This window comes from Apodemus sylvaticus, chromosome 3 (assembly GCF_947179515.1).
Source record: "Apodemus sylvaticus chromosome 3, mApoSyl1.1, whole genome shotgun sequence".
Lineage (NCBI taxonomy): Eukaryota > Metazoa > Chordata > Mammalia > Rodentia > Muridae > Apodemus > Apodemus sylvaticus.
This window is the reverse complement of record NC_067474.1, coordinates 135,701,705-135,717,075: the sequence shown is the minus strand read 5'-3', so window position 1 is coordinate 135,717,075 and position 15,371 is coordinate 135,701,705. Positions and strand designations below refer to the sequence as shown.

At 50.5% G+C, this 15,371-nt stretch overlaps 1 protein-coding gene across 3 annotated transcripts in view; it reads right to left on the bottom strand.

Moving 5' to 3' along the window:
- Rims3 (regulating synaptic membrane exocytosis 3) overlaps positions 1-11,358 on the bottom strand; it is a 40,784-nt gene extending 29,426 nt beyond the window's left edge. For 2 of the 3 annotated variants that reach the window (XM_052177237.1, XM_052177238.1), the window contains exon 1: positions 11,047-11,358. The gene's annotated coding sequence lies outside the window, so the exon portion shown is untranslated. The remainder of the gene's footprint in view (positions 1-11,046) is intronic. The other variant, XM_052177239.1, reaches the window with a different exon arrangement.
- Positions 11,359-15,371: the final 4,013 nt, after the last annotated feature.

Here is a 15,371-nt window from a genome sequence, read left to right as displayed (position 1 = left end):
TCTCAGTAAGACACTCACCTGCTCCCCATGCTTCCCCTTCCTAGATGGGGTGAAAAAACCCACAGGGTGTCCTGGCAGAGATGAGTAAACTCATCGGGAGGCTGAGGGCTGCTAATGGTGTTAGGCTCAAAGCCTTTCACTCACTCCTTAGCTAGCTCGGGCTTGAGCAGAGGCTCAGCAGGGCAGCATCAGCAGCACCAAGGACAGCGGCCAGCACTCACTCCTGCCTGCCCCTCCCCTGGTCAGGGCTGCCTTCCAAGCTGATCAATATTTCATGGAGGGAAGGGGCTCCAGTTACCAGCCCTGCACGGAGCCGGAAGGCGCCGCCGCTGTGCCCACTGCCCACCCTGGGGACCGTCCTCTTATATCCAGCATAGCTTCAGCTGACCTGGTCACAGCAGAAACAGCCTCTCTTCCTTCACCCCCAGGTCTCTTCCAGGCCTGTGAAACAAACACCTTCACCCAGAGCACACACTGTTCAAAGGAGGCCACACACACAAACATTAAGTACAACCACACCCAGCATGCAAGCTACCGGAACAGGGCACTCAGGCATGAAGCACAAGCATTCACGGAGCACAAACATGTGCACAGACACATGTTACTGTGAATCACTGACACACATTACACACATCAGAGATGCAGTGACCACAGTCCTATACACACATTGCACCCATTAGATCTGCACGTGCGCATACACACACACACACACACACACACACACACACACACACACGCACGCACACGCACGCACACACAAACTCAAATTACTCATAAAAACTCCCTTAGAGAAACTGAGACATATCACATGAGGGTCAGTGAACTGCAGACACACATATGTGCAAGAATGCACTCATAGACACACACACACACACACACACACAATGTCTTGATAGTGACCCCTCTCACCATGGATATACAGCACACACCCACACTCTGCCCAGGTTCCCACTTTCCTGGTACCCAGGCAGGTACACAAGCTGTGACTGTGATCAGGCAGGACACAGACAGACCCCTCTCTTGTCCTCCTTCCTTTCTGCAGTCTCTGCTCTGGACTTGAGCCCTGTGGAGAAACCTAGTTTTTGAGTTGTTTTTGGTCGCTGCAGTCCAGCCCTCAGAGACAAACAGGCACGAAGAGGCATGTAGAAGGAGGAGCCGGGAAATGGGGACCCTAGGGCTCCAAGCTCTGGGACACGAAGCTCTGAGGACTGCTTCCCTTGCCTGCAGCTCCCTCGCTGCAGCCCGGGGCCCCAGACTCCCAGGCAGCTCCGAAGTCAGTGCTGTGTATGGAGGCAGGAGGACCGTGATATAAGAGCCCATCCTACCACACTATCCCAAGTCCTGGTCTGGAGTGAGAGTCTCTCCTAACCCCATCCAGACATCTAAACACCAACAGGCCCTTTCAAACGGGGACCACACATAAATTCTCCTGTCTTCAGTAGATCATTGCAAGGGTCTCAAAGCATAACCACCTCTCCAAAACAAACAAACTACAACTCAAAACAAAACCAAGGAACGGCCCAAGCCAGGGCTGGTGAGAAAGCATGAGGGAGAAGTGGGTTTGATCCCCGGCACCACCAAAAAGGAAGGAAGGGAGGAGAGGGAAAAGTCAGAGGAGGGGGAGAAGGAAGAGGAGGAAGAGGAGGAGCGCCTGAGCAAGAGTACGCAGAGGAGAGGCGAGCAGAACGACGCAGCAGGAGAAACCTTCAATATCTGTAGGCAGATGGGAGGGACAACTTCCAAGATTCCGTAGGCAAAAGGTCCACATCTCTGATTCCCTGCCCCCACCACAGATCTGCATTCTCCACACATTAGTGTACCACAATGATGATTTTTGCCAAACCCCGGTCTCCTGTCCATTATTTTCTTTAAATTGACACTTTCAACTTAAATGAATTATTTTAAACAGAAATTCTGTTGCTACTATAAACAGAAAAGTCAATATCACCTTTAATAAATAGGAAGAGACTAGAAACATAAGCAAAGCAAAACAACAGTGTTCTGGGCTGGCGAGACGGCTGGGCAGGTAAAAGTCCCCTGCCTCCAAACCTGAGGGCTGAAGTTCAGTTTCTGGGACCCCCGTGGTGGAAGGAGGAGAACTGACTCCCACAGTTGTCCTCAGATCTCCACTCACACACGGTGGCATGTGTCCACCCACCCACTCACCCACTCACCCACTCACCCACTCAAAAGAAATGAATGTAATTGTACAAACCTGGCAGCTCACACTGTAACCCCAGCACCAGAGAGGTGGGGGCACTATGACACCAGAAGTTTGAGGCCGGCCTGGGTTTCCTATAAATGCCAGGTCAGCCTAGGAGCGTGAGATCGGCTCAGAAAATCAGACCAAATAAGCAAAGCTCTGCTACTACAGTTCAGCTACGTGGAGTCTCCAACCATAGCGCTCAACCCTGTCTGAGATCTCTCTGCCGAGAGAAAGTCGGGAGGGATTGGAGAGTTTTGAGAGACATTCACAACTATACAAACTCATTCTCCTTGGGGGTGACCCTGGGCATGTTAGAGTTGAGATAAAACTAATGTTCTCACCAAGGAAGCTGAGATTATACCACAGCAGATCTGGGAGTCCCTGCACACCATCTTGGGTCCCACTGAGAGTGGCACACTACTGAATGGGAGCCCACCCACCTTGCCTTCCTCCCAAAGGAGCTGAGCACAGCAGACAGCTGGCACCCTGTTGCTGCCACCCATTCTGGAATAACCATTTTATATGAATCGCTCCCCTTGGGGCTGACGAGATAGCTCAGCAGGTAAAGGTCCCTACCGCCAAGCCTGATGACCTGAGTTGGATCCTTAAGACTCACACAGTGGAAGGAGAGAGAATGTCTACACGTTGTCCTTTGACCTCCTCATGTATGTTATGGTGTACACCTGTGTACACATACACACAAATGAATAAATATCAATTTTTAAAAAAGAAGTTGCTCAGGGCTATTTTTTCCTATTTACAATTTCTCACAGCAGGAATTTTAATCTGCATTTTTATGATGAGAAGAGGCCCAGACAGGTTAAGAGACCTGCCCACAGTCATACAGCTTCACGAGTAGGAGCTTTGATTCCCACACAGATGACATCACCCTCACTCTGGGTGATCCTGGGTTGGGCAGTGGGGACGGCAGACGGATGGTTACCGGCATATGCGTATAGGGCCTCCCAACCCCAAAGAGCAAACAGGCAGCAGAGGAAGCAGCCAAGAGTAGGAGTTTTGCCCTGGAGTTATACAGAGGAACATCGCTACGTCATCAACACGACCTGTCCAAACTTCAGCTTCCCTGTCTTCAAAATGGACCAAATAACAGCACAGCTGTATCTTTAAGGCATAACGGAACCAGGAACGGATGGTGCCTGGTATAGAGGAAGTGTCAGGTGGTTTATTACTAAGAAAGCAAGAAGAACAGAATCAACACAGGTCAAGAACAACTAGCAGGTGAGACGGGAGTGAGATGGTTCTTCATGAGGAAAGGAAATTGTTATTATTATCACTGTTATTATATATAATGTATATAACAGTAATTATATCATCATCATCATCACTATTATTATTTTAGACAGGGTTTCTCTGTGTAGCCCCATTTGCCCTGGAACTCACTCTCTAGACCAGGCTGGCTTCAAGCTCAGAGATCTGCCACCTTCTTCTGCCTCCTGAATGCTGGGATTAAAGGTGTATGCCCCCACTGGTGAGTTCAGTCTTAAAGGAGGAGCATGATTTGAGAGGGAAGATAATTCTGGTTGGTGTGGTGGTTCAATACCTGTTGTCCTATCACTTGGAAGGCTGAAACAGGAGGAATGTGAATTTGAAGCCAACTTGGGCTAAAAGGTGAGATGGTGTCTCAAAAGTTCAAATACTAAGGCTGTAGCTTGGTAGATGAGGACTTGTTCAGTGTGTATGAGGCCCTGGAATTAATCCCTAGCACTGGAGGGAGACTGGGATGAAATGCAATTCTGAGTGCCCAGGCCTTGCCCCGCCCCATTCCAGAGTAGAGAAATCCATCATCCCACACCTTGTGTCTGTGCTTGGGCCCTGAACCACATGTGACAAGTTCGTCAGTGCCTGCCCTAGCTACCATTACCCTGGAATGAGTTTCCTCTAAGTCACATTCCAGGCCCCCTCTCGCTAGGTGCTGTCTGCATAGAAGGCTGGCACTCTGCCCACCTGCCTGCCCCACCTTAACACATAGCAGACATCTTCCAAAGCACTTGCCTGGCTAACAGTGACCCCCGCCCCCAACACACACACACACACACTGGAAGAAGGTTCTGACTTTGCCATCCCTCCTAGCAGATTAAAGGTGAGTGATTCAGAGTAGTAACTAACTCCCTCAGAGCCAATCAGATCTTCTCCTGGGAATTTGAACTTAGATCTGCCAAGCCCTAGGTGCTAATTCTAAGTATGGCCAGAATCCAGGGTCACAATACCAGAATCCAGTCAGGGAACAGATAGGCAAAGGCAGCCAGCAGCATGCAGAGAATGAAGATTCAAATTCTCCTGGCCTTCCAGGTCCCGCCTCCCTAGACTTGTGATATCTGTTCCTCCATCCATCACACCCCCCCTACCCCATACCCCACCTCCTGTAACAAATCTTTATTATTGAAGTTGGTTTGCCTGCCTTTTCCTAATTAAGACAGAAGAGAAGCTACTGGAGATATAAGGATGAGCACCCTAAAAACACGCACTGTACCCGAGCTTCAGGCTTATCAGAAGGAGACACTTAGGTGGTCTTGACACTGATGGGGAGGGGGCAGGGTGGGCTAGCCACACTGGATGGGCGAACAATTCTGCACTGGGGGGAGGGGTGGCGGGTGAGCTGTCATAAGCAGAGAGAACAGCATGTGTAGGTACACAGAGGCACAAAACAGACTGGCCTGCTGGAGAAACAGCCAGCTGTTCAAAGCACGCTACGGAAGCAGGAGAGGTGGGGATGGACAGGGAGTCGGGTACAGATCATAAAGAGCTTTGAATACCATGCTAAGAAGCTGAGGCTTTTTCCTGTCGGCTATGGAGAGCTATTGAAGTATTTTAAGTAGCAGGGGGTGACAGGGTCAGTTCTATGTTTTGGAACGATCACTCTGGGGATGTGTGGAGAAAAGATTGAAAAAGGAAGGCCTGGTGGTAGAGAGGCCATTGAGGACGCTGCAGGATGAGGCACTTGCTCTTTGGTACATGCACCAGCCAACTCACTGCGTACCTACTATGTACCAGGGCTGGGTAACACAGGGCTGGGTAACACAGGTTCCAGACCCACTGAATGCTCAGGCGAACAAAGAGGACGAGGAACAAGTATAGGGTGCCACGTGTCATAAAGAAGTACAAGATCCTGGGTCTGAGGCTTAGTCTCTAAGTGCTCATTGTGCAAGCATGAAGACCTGAGTTCGAATCCCAGCACCCATGTAAAAATCCAGGTAAGGCTCTGTGGGGTGTGTGTGTGTGTGTTCAGGATTAGAGGGCAGAAATGGGAGGATCTTGCTGGCCAGACAAGACCATGAGCTTTCAGTTCACTGAGAGATCATATCATGGATATGTGTACTTGCACACTCATGAACATAAACCATACCACACACAGAGAGACATGCACACACAGGAGGAGAAAGAGAAGAAGGAGGAGGAGGCGGCGGTCCTATGGACATGGAGCATCTAGCTTTTAGACTTCTCTGTTGTGGTAACACTTGGGAAGAGTCAGCAGGGCCCCAGGATGGGGTGTGTACCTGGGACAGTGTGTGTGAACCTCCTCCAGTGGAGGTTAAGAAAGAATGGGAGAAGATGATGTAAAAAGGGAGGTAAGAAACAGACTACCCAGGCAGGGCCCTGGAGACTGCGTCAGTAAATCTGGATTTTATTCTAAGAAGTCCTGGAAGTCTTAAGCAGGGAAATGACACAGTCAAACATTTATCTTTAGAAGATCGTGCTGGCTCCATCCACCAAACGACAGCAAGTGGGGCAGTCACGAGAGTGTAAGGAATCCAGGTAGGAGGCTGTCATCGGTGTCTAGGTGACAGATAGTGGTGTTCAGAAGGAGGTATGGTCAGGAAGAGGGGCTGCAGCCCTGACCTGAGAGAGGACCGCTGGAGAGCCAGGCTTGTTAGGCTTGGCTGTGGGCTGTGGGGGCGAAGGCAGGGAGGTGTCCAGGAGAATTTCCAGCATCCAGCTTGAGCAAGTGGGTGGGTGATGGTGACGGTGATAGAGACAAGCCAGGGACCCTGGAAGCAGAGCAGGTGCAGGTGGGTGGAGCTGGGGACCTGGGTTCCATCCTAAGGTGGTGTCTAGGGAGCAGTGAGATCAGGTAGTGAACTCGGAAGGGATGACCAAATTCAGAAGAGTAAGTGAGATGACCTGGGGAAGGCAGGCAAGGGGGCAGGGTGGTGAAAGAGGGACCAGTGTAACTCAGGTGCCATGGCAACAGCAGGACTTGGGGCAGAGAGGCCAGCGATTCCGGGCTGGCGCGGTCAGAATCATGAAGCCAAAAGCTTTCAGACCCCAGAGGCATTTGGCCTTGAAGCTCCCTCTCCCAGCCAAGGAGCATGCCCTGGGCTTAGATAATGTCCAGATGAAAGTGTTCCCTTCCTCCGTATCCCTTTATCCCTCTGGGCAAAGCCACGTTCTCCCTTCCAAGCATGACAGTGCATATCTATAATTCTAGCACCTGAGGAACTGAGACAGGAGAATTGCCCCCAAGTTGAAAGTAGCGGCCAAGCAAGCCAGGACTACCCAGTAAGATCCTATGAAATGAATGAATGAATGAATGAATGCCAAGTTCTTTCAGGCTCAGCTCAGACAGCCCCTTACCTAGGTGGAAACTTCCCAGCCCAGACCTGCTGTCTTGCTACTAGATAGATACCCTGTCTATGAATCTCAGATCTTCCTCTTGGTAAACTGTGAGGCTGTGGTCAAAGAACCTTAGTTCCCTCGTCTACACCATGGAGAGGATCATTATTTTTTTCCTCACTAGTGAAAATAGGTGTATACAGTACTTACAGAGGGACCATAAGGTAAACACCATGTAAGCCTTACTGGCATTAATATCCTTCTGCATTCGGACCACCTCCCATCTATGATGTCCTCTATTCAGGAGCTATGTTCAACTCTGCGTCCTCTCTGGATTGTGAGCTAGGTAATATGAAAAACCTAGTGCTGGATGAGAGCTCAGGTCCCTTGTTCAAAACCACTCTTTCCAAACAGTGGCAGCAGAAAATTAAAAAGAATGAGGTCCTACTAAGCACAGGATTCCTGCCACGCTATCCCTCGTGTGAGGCCTTACAATTTCCAATGAGACTTTCACTTCCCTCTTCCCGTTGTATAGTTGATGACCTTAAGGTTTAGCTGCAGTCTTGCTCTGCTCATGAACTGCTGAGTTAGGATTCAAACACAGAGCAGACAGTTTTCAAAGCTCTACACCTTGCCCTCTGACTCCCTGGAGGCTGGGAAAACCTGGCCCCAAGGGCTGAGCTTCAGGTCAACAAGGCTGAGATGTGGCTTAGCCCACAGAGAGGGATCTGGAGAGACTAGAACCGGTTCCCTCCTGGGAAGAGCCACATAAACAAGGGCTCCCTGGGCACCATCTCTGCTGCTACTCAAGGGAAGAGCTAAGGGAGGGCAAAAGGTCACTCACAAGGAGGCTCACTTGAGCCCATAGGTTGCAAAACACACTCTCTCTGGAAGTCTGACCCTGTCTCCAATCCTTAAAACCCTTTAGGGGTTGCCACTGGCTTCAGGATAACCCTCACACCTCTCTTATCCTGCTAACCCGGGGTTGTGGAGCTTGGCTCTCTCCAAACCTGCCACACACCCCTCCGCTATACCACCAGGCTCTGCCCACACCACAGGAGCTGGAAACACTGTTGCCTCTCGCTCTCATCCTTGCTTCTTTGCCTCCCTTACTTGGCATTCTCCATGATCAGCTAAGAGGTCAGCCTCTCTGGACGCCCTTCTAGAACATTCTCAAAGTAGGGGAGCACCCTACAGTAATGGGGTCTATGATCCCTTGCTTTCAACACATGTCACCTATGTAATCACCTACTCTAGACCATGACTCTGCTAGAGAGTGTGTTCCACAGAGCAAGGAGCTGCCCAAGGAGTCGCTAGAGCTTTGCTGCACCCGTGGTACTGGGTGGACTGATGTGTCATCTGACAAAAGAGGCAAGAGTGTTCACTCCTCCTCTGCCTTCCCTTTCTTGTTTCTCGTGCAGTGACCTTGAGAGGTATCCTGGGTTGTTTTGTTTTGTGTTTCAGACAAGGTCTCATGTAGCCCAGGCTAGCCTTCAACTTGTTATATAGCTCAGTTTAGCCCACTTGCCATCAGCTGGGATTAGAGGGCCACCAGACTCAAGCTTTTTATTCAGCTATCTTTTAAGTGTGCGGAGTCCAAACTTGCAAGGGATGAGAATCATCAGAGAGGGCTCCACCTGCCCAAGACTGGCTGCATATTCTGACATCACACTTAATCCTGGGGCACCTTCTAGGTAGCCGGGCCAGTTAGGATGCAAAGCAGACCTGGTTGAGTTGCAGTTTTTGAAACAAGGTCTCATTCTGTAGCCCTGTCTGGCCTGAACCTTGCTATGTAAACTAATCCTGCAACAACAACCCCACTGCCTCTGCCTTCCCAACCACACGGCATACAGGCATGCACTACCAAGCACAGCGATAATTCTTACTTTCCAAAGCCAGCTGAGGAGTTGAGCTGGAAATCTGTAGTGGTCACAAGTGGAAGACATGAACCTTACTCTGTCCGATGCCCAAGTCCCTTGTCTTCTCTCTGCCACTGACCCCACACCCTTGTGACTCACCACTCAAAACCAATCCATCTCACCCACAGAGCTCCTATCTGGTAACAGACATCTCTATGCACACAGCCCCATCATGAAAAGAGGCCGGTGGCCAAGTCATCCGTACCCACTGTGAGAGAAACACCCCCAGATCAGGCAAACACAAGTGGTGGAGGCACCCCATTATTGGCAGAATATTGCTGTAGGAGAATACTCTGCACCCCAAGTCAGCAGACTGCTAGCAGCAAGAGTCATTGCCATAGTCAGCAAAAGGCTGTGTGAGAGCCACATCCCTACACACCCTGCACACCCTGCGCCTGGGCTCCTGACAAGAGTGGGGGACACAGAAAAGCCTTCCAAAGTAGGGCTCCTAAGGTCAGAGAGCCCTGGGGTGGCTAGTGCCTGGGGGTAAAAGGCTTCAGCTGGGGAGTGGGGCAGACTCAGGTGAGAGTTCTCACATGGCACTAATGAAATCAACCACCAGCCTCCCTCCCCCTCCCCTGAGACCCTCCAGGCTCCAGCTGATGCAATGCCCAGGCCTGATAATTGTTTTCTTCACTCCTTAAAGGGCCAGCTACTACTCTAGCTATGGACAGATATCATCCAGACCCCCCCCATAGCCCCGCCCCCAACCCCAGACTCTGAAACTGCTCAGGGTGAGAAGACAGAGAGATAGAGAGACAGCAGCTTCAAGCCCAGGCTCCGAAGAGTAAAATCCAATCAATGTCCAGCAACTAGGAGTGGCAAGGAGGGAGAGAGAATAGTTAAGATGGCAACACCTATACGGATTACATCCCCTGGAGGAAGGGACTAAGGTCCCTGCTGAGTCCTCAGCTCCTGGCCCCAGCATGCCTGCCCCAGCAAATGCTGGGCACAGAGTTGCTTATAGTTCCGCAGTTACCCACTGAGCTCACGAGGGCTAAGGGATAAGCTGCTCAAACCTACCACCGTATTTATTCCTTCTAAACCGTAGGACTGTTTTGCTGAAAGAGGCTCAGAGAAAGCAAGGGATTCCTTTCACGTCACATAGCCAGAAAGTAGCAGAGCCAGGGTTCGAAGACAAGTTTAATCAGCTCTGGGGCTTTACCCCTTGTAAACAGCCAGTGGCTGCAGAACCTACAGAAGTCCCCGACTACCTGGTTTAAACACAACCTGCATGGACCCCTCCCCAGCAGCCCCCTGCCCAGAGAGTGTTCCATTGGGCCACCCTCTTCACTTTCCTATAGGGACAGTTGGCAGCTGCACGATTGTGAGTATGGACTAATTGGTGGCTGGCAGCAACTGTGGAGATGGATTGTCAATCCCTTGGTGAAAGACCCTCTTTCCACCATTCAGGTCCCAAAGCCCAGAGAGAAGTCATCACCAGCAGAGAACAGGGCAATAGGAAAAGCAGCTGCCTTCCTTCTCTCTCATAGAGATCACCCTTAGAGACAGGGTTGGACACAGCAATTCCCCCAGGCCCAAGCCCTGAAGGTCCCTGATGGCAGTGCCACCTAGGGCGCCTTGTTACTCGGCTTAGCTACGACATTTCCCACCTTAGCCAGGAACCACAAGAGCTATGGACCGACCATTCATTAGCTTCTGAGACACTAGGAGGGGAAACCCACTCCCTGAGGTTGGGTCGTACAGGGGTAATGGGGGCCTGGGATCCAGGCAGCCAGGAAGCCAGCCAAGGGGCCCTGTTCTCCCAAAGGAACAAGATGCCAGAATAGCCCATGAAGGGTCTTGCCAAGCTTTCCTGAAGCCCTGTGTGACCCATCGTGCCCCTGACCACTTTTTCCTAGCTTCCCAGAAGCCCCCTTTTCCCACCCTGAGGCTGCGTGAGCACCACCTCTCCTTTTTACTAAGAAGGGGAGTGTTTCTCTGGGTACAATGGTGTCACGTTGGAAGGAAAAAGTGGCCGCTTCCCAACCAGGGTAGAGGCAGGAGGGAGAAAGGCAGGCTACCTTTCCAGGAGGGATTTTAAGCACTTTGCAAAAATGCCAGCCGAAGCAATGCTGTTGAAGATCAGGGCCCCAGGTGAGCCCTGAGCGTCAGCAAAGTACTCCAGATTCTGGGGTTCCTACCCCATTTTCCAGGTTTCCCCAGGCTCAGCCCCCGCCCCACAGTCATCCCAGGATGTGCGCATCGCGGAGCCCCCCGCCCCCCAGATATGGAATACATCCCTACGTAGCGCTCGGCGCTGGCCGGAACCCCCCTTCCCGGAGTGGTCCCCTGACCGCAGCCCCCTCCCCACGCCCACTCGCAGGCGCGCAAGGCCTGCTGACTTACCCCGAGGTGGGGCCGGGGTCCACGCCTGGAGCGGGGTTCCGCTGGCGGAGTGGCGCCGCAAGGCAAGGCAGGTGCTGCCCCGGGACCCCGCCCCGCGGACCCGGCGGTAGGCGCGGCCCGGCCCCAAGCGGGCGCGGACTCCGAAAGGGTAGGGACGCGGGGCGGGGAGGGGCAGCGACAGAGACTCACGGGGGCATCGCCCGCCACCGGGCCGGACAGCTCTGCTCCGCCCGCCTGCGCTGCTGGCTCCGCAGTCGCCACACAGTTCTCAGTCGCCGCCGGGTGCAAAGCTCGAGCCACGGCTGGCGGGAGGAAGCGGGCCCTGCCAGGGGCGGGGCCTGGGGCTGATGGGAGGGATTAGTGGATGGGGCGGGGCCAGGTGGGCGGGGCCTGATGGTGGGCGGGGCCTCTGGAATCTGGATCGTCTAGGTGTACCCTTGAAGAGTAGGCCTGGAAGAAGTGAAGCTCTAAGAAATGGGTTGGGGGCCGCTCAAGCCCCTAAGATGCTCCGCTGGTCTCCTGCCTGTCCACTCCTCCACGCAATCTGTTCTTTCTCACCCTTGTGTTTGGGGGCACCTCCCAGGTGCCTCCATCTATTCTGAACAAGATCCAGGAATGTCAGATGGTGACAGTAAGGCTAAACAACTTACACAAAGTCCATTTTAAACATGAAAAACAGGAGGAAGCTTTCAGAAGAAAAATGACTTGCTCAGGTGCCTGCTATAAATGACTTGAGAGAGAGAGAGAGAGAGAGAGAGAGAAAGAGAGAGAAGCAGCAGTTCCGAAAGAGCACTGCTTTTGAAGATCAGACTTCAGTTCCCAGCACCCAAGTCAGACAACAGTGACTTCAGCTCCAAGGAATCTGATGCCCTCTTCTGGCTCCTGCAGGCTCCAGCACATGTGTGCACATACACAGACACATACAAAATAAAAATAAGTCCTTTTTGTTTTTTGTTTGTTGCTTTTTTAAGGAATGTCCAATGTACCTTTCGGACTTTGGGCAAGGGACTGGAGTATCAGGCCTGTGAGCTGTGTTAGCTCCTTCCCCACCTGTGGCAGTGCCTTTCAATTTGGGATGGTTTTGTCCTGATTTTTCACAGTATCTTGAGTTACTTGTAGTGTCTACAATCATGAGAAGTTTCCAGTAAGAAAAAAACGTGTAACTGTACTGGTCAGTCCTGATATCAAAGAGTCTTCAGGCCCAGTGTCAATAGGACTGCAACTGAGAATCCTGTATTAGTCATGGCTTTCTAGAGGAACAGAATTTGGAGAAGGAACAGACACATATACACACATACACACACACACACTCACACACACACACTCACACATAAGCATGCGCACACATATGGGAGGGGGATTTATTAAAATGGTTTACAGGCTGTGGTCTGGCTTGTCCAACAATGGCTGTCCATTGGGAAAGTCCAAGAATTCAGTAGATATTTACTCCTCAAGGCTAGATGCCTCAGTTGGTCTTTAATATATGCTGGAATGCCAAAGAAGTGGGTTCAAATGTCAGGGAAGGGATGGGGTTGCTAGTGAGGGTGAGGGCACACACCCAAAGAGAGCAAGCTTCCTTTGCTGCCATCAACAGTCGATCTTCCAACCTCAAATGATCTAGATTAAAAGTGGCTCTTCCCACTTCAAATGATTTAAAGGGGGAAATCCTACGTTGGCACAACACTGGGGTTTTAGTTAATTCCTGGTGTAGTCAAGTTGACAGCCTAGAAGAACCATTATACAGGGCTTGGCATTTGCCTGAATGAACTTCAAGTGGATGTGCCAATTTAAGACCCAGACGTTTAGGGTGCTAGAGAGATACTTTAGTGGTCAAGAGCACTAGATGCTCTTCTAGAGGTCCTGAGTTCAATTCCCACCAACCACATGGTGGCTCATAACCATCTATAAATGAGATCTGATGCCTTCTTCTGACACGCAGGTGTACATGCAGCTCGAGCACTCATACATTAAATGAACAAACAAACCAACCAACCTTTAAAAAATCAAAGAAAATGTAAAAAGACTTGGCAGCCTAAGACTTGAGGACTCCTCTCCTATGGTCCTGCCGTGGTCCAACTTTGCTAGGTTTAAGTGAGCTTGGGCTTGGTCAGCTCTGCTTTCAGGCTGGAAGGATTGTTCGTTTGTTTTTCTGTGTGGTCCTGGCTATCCTGGAAGGAACTCTGTAGACTAGACTGGCCTTAGACTCAAGAGATCTGCTCACCTTTTTTCTCAACTGTTGGGATTAAAGGTGTGCACCACCAGGCCTGGCTACTGCTGGAAGGTTCTTAACTTTACAAAAATTAAATGAGGAGTGGGAAGGTGGAAAGAACCAGGGAAATGACTCAGATTAAAAGGCTTCCCTCTCCGGGCAGTGGTGGCACACGCCTGTAATCCCAGCACTCTGGGAGGCAGAGGCAGGCGGATTTGGATTTCTGAGTTCGAGGCCAGCCTGGTCTACAGAGTGAGTTCCAGGACAGCCAGGGCTACACAGAGAAACCATGTCTGGGGGGGTGGGGCGAGGAGAAGGCTTCCCTCATCCCATTCTCCACATGGTAAACTGAGGCCCAGCGATGTGGAAAGCTGGGTCCTTCAGGTTGTCAACTGAGATGTATGATTTTATTTGTTTATTAATGATAATGTTCTTACCGTCTAATCTAGACCTAGAGCTAGAGCCTGTGTGCTGGGCAGGAGCAGGCAGGAGAATTAGATTAAAGTGGGCACTGTGAGGGTGGAGATATTATCATCTGGAACAGCAACGATGGAGGTGAAGGATGGAGAAGGCAGAGCTGTAAGGGTTAGAATGCCTGAGGGGAGTCTCTCTCCCCTGCTGCCTCTCTCCTCCACACAGCAACCTGTAAGTCAGGCACTGCCTTTGGCATCTCAGTCTCTTTACCTGCTGTTGAAAACCTTGGCCTTCCTTTCTGAAGAAATATACAAATGTACATTTGTGTGTAAGTTCAGGTCCCTCAAAACTGTGTGTATGCTTCCAGAAGACTGAGATGAGTTGGCTCTTAAGTGCAAATACAAGAATTGAGCATGCAGAATTTTAAAGTTAAAATCAAATTATATTGAAAAAAACTTATTATAAAGTCCATGCTGATAACACAATATGGTATCGAAATAGGACCAGACGGACCGGTGAAACAAAACGGAATACGGAAATAGACTCACTGATGATTGTAGTCACACAGAAATTAAGTATTTCATCAACCTCTAGATGAGAGAAACTTGAGGTCTCCAAACACCAAGTAATGCTACGGGGGTGGAGATGCTAATTGCCCAGGCTTAGCAGACATTGTACACAGGTGCTGAGCTAGCACACTGTCCTACAGAAACAAATACAATTAGTGTGTGTTAACACAATGTTTTTAATGTTTAATGGAGAGGGAGATGCTAACTACCCTAATCTGATCATTGCACACTGTTTACATTCACTGAATTATGACTCTCTACCCCATGCATTTGTACAATAACTAAATGAAAGAAACAGGCTCAGCCACACTGGGGCATTCAGGGAAGATGAAGATGGTGCTTCAGATAAATCAGGGGATGGAGGGGACTGGGCATGTTGGGTCATGCCTGTAATCTCAGCACTTGGAAAGCTGAGAGGGAAGGGTCAGGAGTCACGGGGTAGCCTGAGCTACACAGCAGGACCTGTCTCAAGAAAGCAAAGATGGAGACATAGAAAAAATAGGCCATTCATCAAATGGAGAAAAAGAAAGCCATGCCTTACACAAGTAGGGAAATAAACTCCAGGTAGAACACATTTAAATAATTGTAGCATATGACTCACCACATGGACAAGTATTTTGATCATTGGGAGACCGAAACCTTTTTGTAAGCTGAGAAGCCATAACAGAAAACACTGAGACATTCGATTTTCTTGTCTACCAGAGAAATGACCATAATATCACATTTGAAAGACAAGTCATAAACTGGAGGGAATAAATGCCTCCCCTCTGCCCCTCTGGCCACCGTCTCCTCTCCCAAGCCCAGGGGGAGTACACAAGGAGGGCCTGTGAGAGTCCAGACCGAGCACATTGCAGAGACTCTTCCTAAGGCATCCCGGCCAGTGCCCACCTGTTCTAGGACCGGGAAGCCCCGGAAACCCCAACTCTGCCATCTGGGTCCTCAGCAGGTGACAAGGCTGAGCCAGAGTCTGCCCGCAGGCTGCTCACTACTTCCCTCACGTGGCCATTCTGGAAACTGCAATTTCAGTTTCAAACTCCTTCAAGTAAGTTTGTCTGCCTGTATCTGTCTTTTCTTTCTTGAGAAAGGGTCTCATTATGTAGTCCTGGATGTCATGGAACTCATTTCGTAGACCA